Source organism: Passer domesticus, chromosome Z (assembly GCF_036417665.1).
Source record: "Passer domesticus isolate bPasDom1 chromosome Z, bPasDom1.hap1, whole genome shotgun sequence".
In the NCBI taxonomy this organism is placed as follows: Eukaryota; Metazoa; Chordata; class Aves; order Passeriformes; family Passeridae; genus Passer; species Passer domesticus.
The window spans coordinates 8758501-8774898 of record NC_087512.1 but is presented as its reverse complement, the minus strand read 5'-3'; positions in this window follow the sequence as shown (position 1 = coordinate 8774898).

Here is a 16398-nt window from a genome sequence, read left to right as displayed (position 1 = left end):
TAACTAGGTGGTCCCTTCAAGATGCTGTGCCCTTCCAAGGAATCTTCAGGCAAGTGCTTACAATCAGAGATGTTCTCTATCCCAACACCAGAGATATTGCACCCGTCCAAAGGAACGCTGTGTCAGTAATTGATGTGTCAGGATAAATAGCAAGCGTGAAGTGATCCGTGAGATCTCTGCTTTTGGAAATTGGTGATTGCTTAATACCCGCAATTGTAATTTTATTTCATTTATGTCATCTTTTGGAGCCCGGTCCTGGCTAGGGAAACACACACAGATACACTCAATACTTCAGAAAGAATAATTTTCCATGTTTCTAGGGAATTATGAGCAAAACTCTTGGGGAGACAGATGAGGGCAGGAAAATTAGATGATCAAAGTTGAGCAAGTGGGAGACAGTGCAGGAAAGAGCCACAAAAAAACTGTGGAGCTGGAAGAAAATCAGCCTTGCAATGAGAGACTGAAAATTCTTGATCTGTTTAGCTCATCAAAAAGATTGAGTTTTAACTGATTGCAATGTGTAAGTACCTTCCCAGGAAGAAAATACAAGGTGTGAAAGGCTCTTCAATCACATGGGGAAAGGAACAAAAGAGCCAACAACTGGAAATTAAGGTCAGACAAATTTCAGTGAAATATAAGGCCCACATTTGCAGCAGAAAATGTGACCAGACATTCAGTCAAAATCCCAGGGATGTGGTAATTTCTGGGACATGGTCATTTCTTTATACCTAAAAGCAAGGGATCATTTTCTGTAAGATGCTCCAGTCAAATACTGGATGCCGTTCAGTAGAAACCAGATGTGGCTCCCTGCTTCACACAAGAGGGCTGCGCTGCAAAGGGGGTCATGACAGACGACCTGTGGTTTTCTTCCAGAGTTCCTTGGAAGGGGATGTTTAAATACCTTATGTTGCATCTCATTCCTTTCAATTCCACAACTGCTGGCATATCCTCTTTACACTCTTAATAACAGATCGGCATTCATCATCTTTAGTCCATTCTGGATATTGTGCAAGTGCTTGTTTTCATCATGTTTGCTATACCAGCATCTTCATTTATCCCTCACAGCTGTCTGTCATTTCCAAGAATAGCCCGGGGCTCCCCGTGCATTTTCCATACCTGTGGTTAAGATCTCGATAGGACAGTTCCTGTTTTATTCCTAGAACTGCAGGAGCCTATTCAAGAAGGAAACTTATGCTGTGCTCTCTTTAAGGGAAACTTTCTTCTTCTCTGTGCTAGTAATTTTTTTTTCCCCAGTTGTGAAGATCACATCCTTTTCAACAGCACAGCCTCTTCTTCTTGTAAGTTGAGACAGCCTGATATCAGGTACCCTAAATTTACCTCCTGAGAGCCTTCTGCTGGCTCTACCTAATGCTAAATACACCTTAATTTAATGCTGCAGGAGGAGCTCAGTTGCTACCAGAGGGAGAAGCAGTGGGCTCTGGGGACTTGGGGAGGAAGCCAAGATGGAGGAGAGAGGCTGAAGGTTGTTTTTGCTGCTATTATTTAACAGCAGAGGTAAAGCCAAGAGCATGGGTAGGGCTTGACCCTGCCCTTGCACCCTGTGAGGGAGCCAGCTGAACACGCTGCTGCTCGCACACAGGTCTTGTGCAAGGAGACATCTGGAGGCAGGACCCATCTGGATCAGACCTCTCTCCTGGGAACAGTGCTTGTGTGATTTCCTGGACACTATAAAGTTGCTGGAAATGCAAAGGAACTCCAGAAATGGGCAAAAGTGATGAAAAGCCTGTGGGGAAGGGGTAAAAGGGGAACTTGCCTGCTTGCAAGAACTTGGGAGGAGGAGGGAGGGTATTAAGGGTCTCTTGATAGCTTCGCTGAGAGGAAGGGGATGAAATCAGGCGAGAAAAATTGCATCTGAACACCAGGAAATGCTTTCTGTCTCTTAGATGTATTAGCTTGGGGAATTGCATTTTTAGGCACAGGGTGAGGACATGGTTGCTCAAGACATACCCGGGAAACCTCTGAGCTTGAAGGGAAATTTCTTAGAGCTGGGACACTCCCAGCACTGCTGTTACACCCCCACTGTGTTGATGTCATCCAGAGGGTGCTGCTGGGTGCCCTCTGTAGCCCTGGGAACTCAGGATTTCACAGGGAGAAGGGATGTGCATCCTCCTCACGGTGTCCAGCCCCAAGCTGCTCCTCCCATGGCTGGACCCCTGGATGGTTCTCATCTCACCTGGTCGAGTGCCTGTGGTGAGGGAGCTGGGCAGGAGGAGAAGGGCTCCCCAGGGGTCCTGGACACCCCAGACTGATATCCACACTCATGCCCCAGCATCACTACGGATGGAAGTCACAGCTGGCTCTTACACCTCCGTGGCTGTGAGCCCACCTCCAGCCCTGCTCTCCAAGCTCTGGTTTGAGCACAGGCCCACTTAGGTTTTCCCAACAGTTTTATCCCGTGGGATGTCAGCTGTAGGGACTTCCTGGCTTTTTTTCACCTTCCCTTGCTCACTGTCCCAACCTCTTGGGCCTGCTTTTTCCAAGGGTGACCATGTCTCCAGGTGGGAGCACCCTTACCAAACTGGTGGGCTCCTACAGAAGCTTGGAATGCAGCAGCCAGCAGCACCATTCCTCCCGCAGATACACCTGCCTCCTAAGTGAGACCTATTGCCAGCCTGTCCCTTATCTACCTTTCCCTCCTTTCCAGCCGCTCCTCTCTTCCCGGCTTCTCCCGGAGTTGTGTTGTTGCCATGGTTACCCGTTTATCTTTAAAAGCTACATTTCCCCCCACCCCACCCCAGCGCAAAGTGAAATTCCCGAGCTTCATCCTCCATGGAGAACTGCCTCCCTCTAAAGTGGCACTAATTGAGCATGAAATGCTATGCAACTAAATTACACCATAATTTATTCGGCGTTAAATGATTTTAAGCAGTGGCTCAGGAGTGCTGGGAACAAGAATCACTCCCCTCTTCCCACTCTCCTCGCTGTGCTGCCTGCGCCGCAGCCGGAGCCCTAGGATTGCATCCTGAAGAAGGACCAGCCTTCAACAGAACAGATCCACCTCACTGTCTGCTTTTTTGGGGAGAGCTGGCAGCTTGTTGGGCACTCATCAAAGAACCGCTAATCACATCCCGGTCGCTCCTGAAAGTCCTAATTTCCGACAGGGAGCCTGTCTGTAAACTGCAGGGTATGTCACCAGCATCCTGCAGGATCTGGGTGGTTCCAGCCTGTCAGGCTCAGATCGGGGGCTGAGGGCTTCTCCTCTTTGAAGAGAGAAAACTTCAGCGCAGAGAGTTTGGCCAGGTTGAAGCTGGCTGCCAAATTGTATCACGTTGGCTCTTTCTTCATTCCCAGAGCACAGATCCTTTCCTCCCGCCCGACAGCTGCCCTCCAGCGCCGTAGAACATCAGGTCTCCCTCACTGGTGTTTCTCTGCAGCAAGGAGATGCATGTTGTTCCTACGGAAATAGGAAATCATCCGCTCCCCCTTCTAAACACCACCAAAATACCATTTTGAAGAAAAATGCAGAAGTTTCATATCGAAAATGGAAAACCAAGATGTTCCAACACTCTTCGGAAATATTTTTCACTGTCTTTTCAGACTTGAGGCATTTGATAAAATTGATAAAAATACCAGAACTACCCCCATCAGAACAAGGTGTATTTTTAGACATAAAAGAGGAAAAGTTTCATTCAGTGAGGAAAAATGTCCCTACTTCCACTCAGAATGGAGACAATTTCACCATTGTGTGAGAGACTCCAGGAGAAATGCATTCTCCTAAATAAGGAAGGATGGGAAAAGTACCGCAGGATCAGAAATAAAGAAATATAGAGCAGCTTCCAGCTTTCTTTTCTCTTTTTTTTTTCTTTCTATTTTATTAGATATATGGGGACTAGGGTGAATCTGGACTCCTCCAAGTCAAAGAGTAATTGGGGACAAGAAGCAGCTAGCCCAGTAGAAAAGGAAACAGGGCTGCATGAACAAGCAGATTAGGACCCTTCAGTCTGTGTAAGGGCTGGGTGGTGATTATGGATGGGCAGGCCGGGAGCTCAGCAAGTCTAAAATAGCATGGAAAAGATGACTGGGGATGGGCACTTTCCTGCCTTTTCCGAGACAGCCGTGCATCAAACTGGAAGAAAGCAGGTTCAAAAGAAGCAAAGGTATTTTTCTCTCATATATGGGGGTTAACCTGTGTAACTTCTAGCCACAGGACATTGCGAGTGGTAAAAGTGTTATAAGAAAAAAAGTGGTACAAAATCCACCAGAATTATTTCACAGGGGGATAATTCATCAAAAATTGCTTAATCCTAGAGTGGTGTTTTGTTGCAAGCCTGAGGATGATACCGAAGCAAAAAAAATCAGACTACCATGTTGCATTGCTGCTGGACTGAAGCACATGAGGTTGTTGAGGTGCTGGGACAGACTATTTTTTGAGGCTGTGCAGATATCTGAGCCTTATTTTAGCAGTGCGGGCACCAACAGCAGGCCAGACCTCCTCCCAGGCTGTGCAACCTCCTTCTGCTGAAACAATATTCCAGGAGGAAAGATCAATTTATCCAAAGCAAAGTGTTTCACTTAGAAGTGTTGCCTTCTGACAAAACTAATTTTAAGGTGAAAAAAAGGGAAAAAAAAAAAAGAAAAAAGAAAGGGGCAGGGTGGGGGAGGGGGGAGGAGGATGAGTTCTTTGATAAGGTTGAAGTGTTTCATTTGGGTCTTTCTTGAGTGCAGTGTTTCAAGATGACTTCTTCCCCAGTTTCAAAAAGGAAAATACATTGTAAAACCAAATGAAAAATGAAAAAAAAAAAGGGAAACTGAAGCAGAACTGTTTGAGTCATCCCCACATCTTTTTCCTCTGCTGTTTTCCTTCAAGAAGATGGTTGAATCCCCCTGGTTTTTGTTCCATCCTGGAACGGAAAACCACTTAAAACCACTGAACCTCCCCCAGGTTCTCTCACAACCACTTCCCTGCTCTTTGGGATGACCTCTGTGGTGTGAAGCCAAGATGCTGAGCCCAGGCCACTCTCCAGCTGCCCCAGATAATCCTCCAGCTCACACTGAGCTCTGCTAACAGAGGCAGGCAGATGGTACAAAACCTGCCCATCCTTTTCTAGGCAGGAAGGGGAAATCCTGGACTCCACAGCTGTGAGACAAAAACCTTTCACTGCCATGAATTTCCCTGAAGATGGGCTCTGAGTGCTGGCACTGGAGATGCAGGGGAGAGCAGCAGCAACGCCAGCTCTGCATGCTCAGGAGCAACTGCTGCACCAAGCAGGGAGAACTCACCTCGTGTGTCCACCTCACCATCACAGCAGCATCCACTGGGACCAGCTCTCCATCACCCCTGACATCTTCTTCAGGCTTCTGCCTCCACCAGGAGCCTGTGGAATGATGGAAAAGCTCTTTTCCAGCCTCGAGTCAGACAGGTGGCCTCTGTGCTTGTGGCAGGCAGGCATCTTTCCTGCCAGTCAGCTCTGAGAACTGAAGGAAGATTTTTTTGTTTGCTCGCCTCTGCCACACAGCTTTGTGAACTCCAGGAAGATGTTTGTTTGCTCTCCTCATCTCTCTACAGCATTTGAGAGCCCTTCAAGGCAGTGTTTTTCACTCCATCCTGCCTAGTTCCTTGAGGTGATTCCCAGCATACAGGAGCTCTCTTGCACTTCACCCAGCAAGACCACACTGTGGTTAACACTCAAAATCCCTGCCAGCAAATAAATAATTACTTGAGAAAAGTTACGCTTAGAAGTAGCTTGGACAAATAACATTTTTCTTGGGTTTTTTTTTTTTTTTTTTTTTTAAAGCTGGCTTGAACAAGAGAGTTGAAAAACATTTTTGCCCCAGCAGTAAAACGTTGGGTGCATTTGAAAAGTGAAAAACATAATTCTGGCTCAAAGGAAGCCTCTTGTTCCCCTTAAGATGTTCCCAACTTTTCTTATAATCATCTTTGCAAAATAAAAAAAGCCCACAGTTTCCACATGAAAGCGTTAAAAAGTGCAATTTAAGTGCTTGTGGAAGGGCTTGTTTCTGACTGAAGCATTTTTCTCACCCAAATTAACTGCTGAGTTGATACAAAGTTTCTAAGTGCACTCCTCACACCAAAGTGCATGAAATTTCACCCAAAGGGTGTCATTTCCTGGCATTCCCATGTCCGCAGAGGTGTCATGCGGGGGGTTGCTGTGCTCCCATGAAACACGGAGAGCTGTGAGCTGCTGCGCTTTGGGGCTTTTTGAAGTAAAATAACAATCTTTTGAGAGTGAAAGTCCGGTCCTGGCAGAACAGATGTTGTAACTTATCACATTTATGGTGGAAACTTGAGGGCCAAGAGGGAATTCAAACAGCAAATAGTTAACGGCATAAAGTGAAATAACGAGAAATATATAACGTGTATCAGAGGACCGAAGGGAGTTGATTGGTCTGAAGCAGCAGTGGGGGGTAGAATGGAGCAATTAAAGATCTGGAGGAGGAAGAGGAGGCAAAGGAAGGCATTGCTGAGTAGCCAAGTGATTCCTTTAAATCTAGAGGGGTAAAAGTATATGATTCTCATTAAAATCAGCTGCTGTCCTGAGAGACCTGAGCGTAACACACATTTTATCCTTTCTCTGCAATCACACGATGAGCTGAGGGCAGGGTTACAGGGCATTGAGGTCTTCTCTAATTAACTGCCCCAAACTTTGTTAACTCAGCTTATGTGTCCCCTTGCCCTTCTGGGGTGCTGAATAACAGCCGTGAGTCAGAGCGCTGAAGTGACACAGGCTGTCACTCTGAGAAACAGAATTTGAGTCGAAGAAGAGGGAGAGGAGAGGCACAGGCCCTTGTGAATTCCCTATGCTGCCTCACCGGCAGCTTACAGCAGCTGAACTCTGGAGTTTCTGCTTGCTGATTACCTCCCTTTTGCCCCCCTTAAACGCTTTTGTTGTTGTGATTAATTGTTTGCCACCGAAGCTATTACTTATCAGATTGTTTGCTAGCTCCTTTATCAGCTGAGCAGAACAGGGGCTTGTTTGTGTGATGCCAAAGCAGCGTGGGAGGCTGCAGAGCGGGATGGAGCCTCAGGAGAGAGTGGCTGGGGGAGGATGTTGGGGTACAAAAACGCCTCTGGCAGCCAAGGGGCAGAGATTCCTAACCACGGGAGGTGCTAGTTAAGCACTGGTACCATTCTGTCAACCCCAGCCAGTGGTTTGCTCAGATCTAGTATTCATTAAATGCTATATTCTTCGATAAGTGGAGAATGTATTGTGGAGCTTTAATAAAGGCTGTTGCTCATAACGCTGCTTACCGAAGCCTTTCATCTTCACCCTAATTAATTCATGCTAATTTCCTTGCCAGTTGGATACATCAATTTGAAGTTTAAAATAGAATCTTAGTTTGTTTGTGGAGTTCAACATGTTGCAAAATATAGCTCTCCTGTCAGAGGAAAAAATAAAAGGCATAAAGGGAAAGATCCGAATGGGATCCTACAAAGGCAATGTGCTCTGCAGCATGGGTTGGAGAAATGCAGCATTGCTCCGGGGCCCCACATCTGCCCCTTCCCTACAGTATCACCCCTAAGTGCTCAGAGACTCCACTGGGAACCCTCTCCACTAACAGGATATTTCCACTGTGCTACTGCACCTTTGCTTTTATCAACACAAAGACAGGAGATTATACATTCCTTCACCTGGACTCACTCCTTCATGTCACAATCAAAACAAGCTTTATCAGGAGATGCCATTTCTTGGGGCTAGAATGTGGGCTGTTTCAAAGATCTCTCTGAGGAAAAGTTTTTGCCTAATCCAGTGCAGGCCCAGGGGTGCTGAGGAAGGAATACAGCAGGGATTGCATTCAGACTGCACTCAGTTATTTTTCCCACCAGCACTACATCAGCTCAGTTCCTGCTGTAGCTTAAGGGATATAAAGTCACAGCTGAGAAGGCTGTAAAGGACACAAAGAGCCATCAGTCATCTCCTTCCCCAAAACTAGTCTTCCTCCAGTCCTTCCTGGCAGACATGTTATTCTCAAAGATTCCTCAAAATAGCAAGGCTCCTTCTCTCCAGACAGTCAGCAAACACTTAATTCTTGTCACTGTGATTTACTTGTGTCTTGCTTGAAATCCCCTTCCTGCAGTTTAAACCTGTTTCTTCTTTCCTGTCCAATGGCTGTGGATCATTCCCACCCTCTCTGCTGAATAGTCTCTGACTATTCCCCAGCCTCTTCTTCCTCACAACCCCAGGCTTCCAGTTTCTCCATACAGGTCAGTTTGTAGTGGCTCAGGTAAACCTTCAGGCACAAACAGAGGAGCAGAGACCCAGGAGATCCGTGTACGTGAGCTTGCACACCCACACATGAGTGCTTCCCAGCGTGCACACCTTGCATCCAGCCTTTTCCTCCCTCAGCATCCTTGGCTCACAGCGCCGGCAGCAGCACAGGTCCCTGAGCTGTCACAGAAATAACCAGCCCTCCCAAAAGCCCCAGGTAACCGTGGGCTCTGCAGTCCTGCTGAAAAATCCCCTCAGCATTCAAGAAGAGAAAAATCCAGTGTAAACAGTTGTAGAAGTCCTTCTCCTCCTTGCCTTAGTGTGTGGCTGGCTGACCAGCTGAGAGACAGCACAGGAACTGCCTGTGCACCCTCAGGCATGATAATGCACAGGGCAGATTCCAGGGAATCGCAGGAAATCTTGCTAGAAATGTGGCGTGCAAAGAGGTACTGCAAGTTCCAGCTGGTTTGAATTTTCTCTGTATTTATAAAAAATAAATTGATACTTTATTACCTAATCAAAGTAGCTACTCATGCGTTTTCACCTCCCCCTTCCTCCTCAAATTTAGCACGGGTGTTTCAGATGCTAATATAGAGCTCCCAGGAGAACAAGAGAGCCTTTCTGTGAGACTTTTAAAAGACATCTTAGAGGATGCTTAATAAAGAGGCAGCATGGGGTGGTGTCTGGGTCAAAGGCTCGACATTCAGGATACTTGGACTCTTTTCCGGCTCTGGCACAACTCCAGAGCAAATGCTCCACTGCTCTGTGACTCAGTTTCCTCCTCTACCTGGTGAGATCCTAAACCTGTCCTTTCCCATGTTTTGGCAGACAGCTAAAATCTGTTCCTGGTGCCATCACCACCCTCTCATTCCCCATCCTGCCAACTACTGCCACACGTTCCCTGTGGCACAGAGAGCCCCAGCCCGAGACAGCGGCAGGGCACAGGCTCTGTGGGCAATTTGTGCCATAAAAACCTGTGCCCAAGGGCTTACAGATGTCATGGCCAGCAGAAAATGTAAACCCCAGGGTTTCCTGGATGCAGCTTGGGACAAGGATGGAGATGCAGGATTAGCTACTCACCAAGGTGATCTGACACTTCATGACCTATTTTGAAGGACAGTTTTACCACAGATTTTGGCTAACAAATCTAACAGAATCTAACAAATCTAGCAAAAGGTAGCAAATCTGGCAAACAGGGTTTCAAAAAAAATTTTGGCTTTGTGGGAGTTGCCACAGTGGAAGAAGAAAAGAGTGAGGGTACAGGATAAACTCTGCTTTCATTCACAGGTTCTACTGGTCTCCAGGTGACACTGATGGAGGGATGAGGAATTGTGTTGTCTTCCCACACAAGCAAATAAGGTGGAGAGACAAACTCTTTTGCTTTTGGCAGAATTCTAAGGAGACAGTTGCCCATGCTAAATGTGTGTTACCCACACATTTACTGGAAAAGAAACTCCGTACAAAATAAGAAATAAACCTTTTTTCCATACCAAAAATAATTATTTTGTAAAAAAAAAATTTGCCTAAAAGTAAAGATAAACACTGTGTTCTGTCTTGCTTCCTATGTAAAACCAGCAGGAGGGGAGCTCCAGAACCACACATTTCTGTCACCAGTTTTGTTCTCAGCACCACTTTTACAGTGCAGGTAGTGGCACCATCCTGGGACCAGCACCCTGGATCACCTGCCCCCCACACACAGCCCCACACAAGCCCCAGCAGGCACAGCTGCAGGCACAGTGTAGGTCCAGCAAGCGTCATTCCCCAAAAGGCAATCCGGCAAATTTCAATGTGGGTTTTATAAGGGAAAAAAAAAAGGGAATCACCCCTGAGCAAGAGAAGATAACAACTCTGAAAGGAGCTCTGAGAAGAGGCACTCCTGAGAGAAGGATCCTGTCCCTGCAGAGTGCTGCCAACAGCTTGTGCCCACAGCCACCACCACAGCCCAGCACGGGGCTGTGTGATGGTCCTGCACAGCTGAGGCAGAAACTCCAGGCCACAGCTGGGCAGGAGGGAGTGGTCCCTCTTCAGCCTGCTTGTCTGGATAAATTCTGGTTTGTTTCTCTTCTCTTTGTGCTGTTTATTTGATATGGGAAGACGAAAGAGGACGGACTTTTCTGAAGGCCGTACTCTCACAATGATATCAGACTCCTGAACTGGAAGAAAACTCTTTGCATATTCTATAGCCAGGACTCTGGAGAGCTTTCTAGCCAGGTCCTAGCCAAGACAGGAGACTGTAGCACCTCTTCACCCCATGGTATGGCAGAGTTCAGTCTGCTGGACACTGCCCTGTCTGCAGAGATATCTGTCAGCCAGGAAATATAATGAAAAAGATCATTGCTCTGACCACTTTTCATGGGAAGAAAGAATGGGAAGAAGATCAAGAAGATACACCCCCAATATCATACCAGTTCTCCTCATGGGATGTAACAGGCTTTGGGGAAAGCTGGCTGTAGCATTTTTGAAGCAATGGAGGTCCTCACGTAGTCACATATTCTCAGCCCAATTAAACTCATGGGATAGGGAGAGACTCTTTGTTATGCAAATATGTAGAAAGAAACCTTAATGAGGACCTTGAGATTTGGTGAAGCTGTGCAAGAAATCTGTTCATCAACTGGAAGTGTGTTCTGGGTCTCATCTCCATCCCTGTCTTGATTTTCCATGGCTTTGCATGGCAGACCAGAGGAGTGTCTGCAGGTAGGGAGGAGAGACAGGGGACAGGCAGCAAGCACAGGCAGGCTGTCTTAAGAAGACAGGAAAATATCAGAGTCTGTATATTTAGCCAAACACCCCTTAATAATTTCAGGTTTATTTCCCCATCCTGCCAGCTCATGAAGCAAGTTGAACAGTTTCAACACCCGGCTGAGCTTTGCATTTCATCTCACGTCAAATCCGCTGTCTGGAGACATTTGTTTTGCTTTCATTTATTCCAAAGTCCTGATCTAAGCCATGGAGGGAGATTTTTCCAGTGGGTGCCTGTGTGGTAGGGGGGAAGAGAAACTCAGTGAGTGACTCAGCTTCATACTAACAAGGAGAAATTAAAACTAAAGTGACTTCATGCAACCAAATGCAGTGAAACAGGCCCTTGATCTAATCAGCACTTTCTAAAGGAATTAAATGCCAATCTATTTTAAAATGCATTTCACTCCGACTTAATGAGGGCAACAGGGAAAAATCAATTGGTTGTGTAATTTGGGATTTCAATAATAAAAACAATAAATGCTAATTAGGAACATTCTTATTAATGTCATAAAATCCTTGGACAGATTGTAGTCACGTAATTAAAGTTTGACAAAGCTGCCTGAAGAGTTTGAGGCCTGACAGCAGTTGCTGGGACAGGGATGTGGAGTGGGATGAAGGTGGGCTGTGCTCAAGGCTGCATGGCTCCAGGAAGCTGGTGAGTTCTGGGAAGGATGGAGAGCCCTGAGAAACAGGACCACCCCAAAGTCCCTCTGACCCTTCAGAGCTGTGCAGGGACAAGGGCACGGAGCTGAGCATCCCTCCTTTGTACCCACAGTGTTGCCCAGAACTGAGTTCACATCCTTGAGAGTGTACAGCTGCTGTTAACAGAGGATAGGAGTCTTCACTCCTGCCACACATCTGGAAATTACTGGTGGGAATGTCAGCTGTCACTCAGATTTGGAGTGTGGCCTTTCCCCCAAGCGCAGAGCCAAATCATGCAAGGCTGGTAGGATGTCCACTCAGATAATCTCTCTGCTCTTGCTGTGTAAGAGACACAAGCCCTGAGAAATACAATTCCCTTTTAGTGTCTAACAGGCTGTGAGACTATCTAGCACTGTTAGGGAATAACTCATTTCCTTCTGAAATGTCTCAGAAAAAATAAAAATCCCTGCACAAAAGCGTGCATTTGTCAGGCAAAGGCCCCCGTTGTAGCAGAAGAAGGACTGGGGTGATTTTCTTAACAGATCCTCATCTCTTGCCTGGAGGCACAGACATTTCTGCATGGTGCATCAGAGGGCATGGCTCGGCCTGTACAGAGCAAGATGAACACAACCAAAACAGGATATTCATGCAGTTGGCTTAGACTATATCTCATGTAGTAATCTCAAGAAGGGTAAGCAATTCTGCTACACCTCACAGCTCTGACGCTCATCTCATCATGGCTTGTCCTAGAAAATGCTTTTCTCTAATGCAACTGGAAGAATAAAAAATCAACAAAGTTTGGGAAAAAATATAGCACAATGTATTGTTTCAAAATTTTAAGCAAGAGATCCCTCTCATTCCTCTAGTTTTGATGTTCCCTTGAAAATGTTGGTTTTTCAAGCTTGGGTGCATTAACATTAGCTCTTGATCTATCCCTCTTGTATTATTACTCTTTCCCTCTTTTTACTTTTTTTCTTCACATAAAAGAAAATTAGATTTAAAAAAAAAAAACCAAAAATGTCAAGACTGCCTAAACCAGGATTTACTTTATTAATGTAGCAGAGAAAAAAGATATAGTAACAGCTTTGGGAAACTTCCAAGAAATAACATGGTGTTTAAAAGCTTGGATTTTAATTCGCCCTGAAATGTTTCTGTCCTCATCCAGGTCTCCCAGTGCAATCCCCACTGCAGGATCCCTCCTGCCACAGAAGGCAAGTTTCTTTACCCATCATTTCCCCTCTTGCCAGGAGTGTCTTTACCCATCCTCCAGCACCAGGAGCTAGCAGCTGCTTCTCACACCTGCAGCCTGCATGTGCAGGGCAGGGCAGTGCTGTGCCTGGCTCCTGCATGCTCCTTTGGGCTGCAAGGGCAGCTCTGGGGGCTCAGGCAGGCTTGCCACACTCATGTCAGGCTTCTCCCTTCACAGTGTTTCTTGTGTGCAACACACATGTATATATGTGTATATATATAAATATATGTTCACGAGTTTGTGTTTGCAGGACTCAGCGGTAAAAAAAGCTGTGCAGAGGCGTGGAGCTCATTCTGGGTTCTATTTGCCTTCTCGCTGTTGTCCCACAAAGTGGAAGGGGACTGCAATTTCTGCAATTCCACCAGGAGGCCATTCCTGTCCTGAGATGTCACTCCCTGGGATCAGACCAGTCCCCTCATATTTCTCTCCTGTTATGGAAGCGAAACTCATCACCCGTGAGCAGCAGGCATCCCTCTGCTGATAAATGGGTGACACCAGGCTTTCACCCCTGCCCCCATCTCAGCTCCCTGCCTTCAGGACTGAGTTAAGGGACCAAAGTGTGTAGGAATTGGTACCATGTGCTCGCGCTGCCTTCCCGGAGATTAGCCCCATATGGGGAGAGAGCTGCGTTCCCCTCCATTTGGGATGGGGGTTGATCTAAATGTATAGCAGGCATTCTTTGAATATATGTGACAGCCCAGGAGATAGACTTCAAACATCACCAAAAGTGGCCCCTTCCCATTGATCTTTGAAATATACAGCCTGGCTTATTATATTGTAAATATACTTTTAATACCCAGTGTCTTAAAATATGTTCCTACCTGACTCTAGAGCCTACATTTCCTAACAACTGGTCTCTTTGGCTGTACCATAAATGTACAATGAATGGCCCCAAGTCAGTTCACCATTAACCCTGTGAGTTACCCCACAGATTTAGGGTCAGATGCTGCAAGGGCTAGAGGACCAGGGCGTTAAGATGTGCAGCTTCCTGCCAAAAGAAAATACAGAAAGCACCATCTCAGTAAGACCCAAAGCCTGGTTGATGAGCCTTTAGTTTTTTTCAGGGTTATTTCTACAGGCAATAAAATACCAACAATTCTCAGTCTTAGGAACAGCATTATCTTAGGAAGGTCTTTGCACTTCATGCTTTAAACATCTATGGGAAATCTGTGTAGTTTACCTACAGTCTTACATCTTCCTCCAAATTGCTCACCAATAGCCTTACAATGCCTCACTGCCCTCGAGTTTAAATCAGTGTGATACAGGGTCTCGGGTCTGGAGGGATCCAAGCAACAGCCCCTGAGTAATGTGTACACTTAATCCATTTAATTTAATAGATTTTTCCAGCCCAATCATTGAAGACAAACAATATTGTTGAGAACAGGCAGATGGCAGAATTTTTTTTTTCCCTGAAAAGGGAGATATTAGTGTTGCCATGCTGTTTCAAATTTTATTTTTACTAAGTAGCAAAGGATTATGTACAAGAACTTTGCAGAAAACAGCCTGAGATCTAACAATCCCTGTCAGCTTTAGTTTAAATTCAAATAGAAGTAGGCAGTGACAACAGGTCTACAACTAAAATTTCCAAAGACAAATATCATGACGTGAAGGAAATCTCTGTGGGGTAGCCAACTGTGTTGAACAGGGCAATGCCTGGATCTAGTTACAATGAATTGCAAATGCCAGCTAGAATTTTCTTGCACAGAAAGCAGAGATCTCAGAGGAAAATGCTCTGAGGTAGGAGGACGAATCCAGTCTCTGAGTGGTTGCAAGGTATATGTAGGACAAATATAGAAATGGGTTAAAAAGGTGAGATCAACAGAACAAGCACTATTGCACAGGTCAGAAAGCAAGGCAAGAAGCTGAGCCCAAATTCCCCCATGCTTTAAAAATTCCAGTGGTGGTGAGATAGTTGCTTTTCAGCTAAGATTCCATGAGGTCTGCTGAAATTCTGCTGGAATTAACTGCCACTGTCTCCAGGACTAGAGGCAGACAGCACAACAAATAGGGGCTACAAATTAATGTGGCTGAGATGGGATCGACCTCTCAACTTCCTGCCATCCTTCACTGAAAGGATCTATAATTCTATTGTCACATTAACACAGGAATTTTGCATGATAATTTCTTAGCCTCTCTTAGTAAGAGAAAATGAGAGGAGAAGAAAGTACTCTGCAGCTTTTTGGATTTCTCTTGTATTCTGCTATCACCTAGAAATCAGCAGGTTCATGGAGATGGCAATGCCTGGTGCTCAAACACGTGAGCCAGTTTGCATGGGCAGCACGACACTGGTTAAAATAATTGCATATTTTAAATATTGAGATTCTTTCATTCACCTCAGTATTCTGCAGGTCTTGCAGGTGTTTTCTTCCCAGTGTACCTGACTCTACATATCCATCGTGATGGGTCAGGGACAGGAGCAGGATGCTATGGAATACTGCATCCAGCTCTGTGACAGTCACATCTCAACATAAATGGAATGGGTCCAGAGGATGCCAGAGGCTGGAGCACCTCTCCTGTGGAGACAGGCTGAGAGAGTGGGGCTTGTTCAGACTGGCTCGGGGGAGGCCTTGTAGCACCTTCCAGTGCCTAAAGGGCTACAAGGGAGCTAAGGAGGAGCTTTTGACAAGGGTATGGAGTGATAGGACAAGGGGAATGGCATTAGACTGAAAGATGGGAGATTTAGACTAGATATTAGGAACAGATTCTTCCCTGTGAGGGTGGTGAGACCCTGGCACAGGTTGCCCAGAGAAACTGTGGCTGCTCCATCCCTGGAAGTGTCCAGGGCCAGGCTGGATTGAACTTGGAACAACCTGGTCTAGTGGGAGGTGACCCTGCCCATGGCAGGAGGGTAGGAATGAGATGATCTGTAAGGACCCTTCTAACCCAAGGCAATCTATGATTCTATGCCCAGGGCATGTAAATCCAGGGCAGCCACAGCACATGGTCCAGAAGGACTCTTCCTCAGGGGCTGCTTGACCAGTGGTTGAGCAACCACTTGCCTGTACCCTGAGCAGCTGGGGAGAGAGGAAGGTGGGAGCCAGCCTCAGAATCTGAATCCAGAGAAACTTTGGTGTTGTGCTAAGCCATGCTTTCACCCATTTCAGAATAAAGGTGAAGTTGAAAAAATGCTTCCTTTGTAATTATACAAAGATTCTGCCTCACCATTTGACTTTCAGAGACGTAACTTTTTTGGGAGAAAAACCAGCAAAAGTGAATGCCTTCGGAATCCAAACCACACCACCCAGTAAGGCTGCAAATAGAGATGCACCACCACTCTGCATTTGAGGGAGATGTTCTTGTCACTCAAACTTGCATTCCTGTCCTTAACCCAGTGACCAACTCAAACCAGCCCAGCCCCAGCAGCACATTCTGTACACAATGTTTTCTTGCAAGAAATAGGTGTAAACCTGGTCTCTTTTCCCTTCACCCCAAAATCCTATTGTATCTTAATTAAACATGCTTAGAGGTGATCCTTCAAAGGCCGCTTTTCTTGTACATGACTTCCCCAGTCCACTCCTTACAAAAGCTTAGCTTCTTGGGAAGGAAAATGCCAAATAGGTTAGGAAAAGGCCTTTCCTA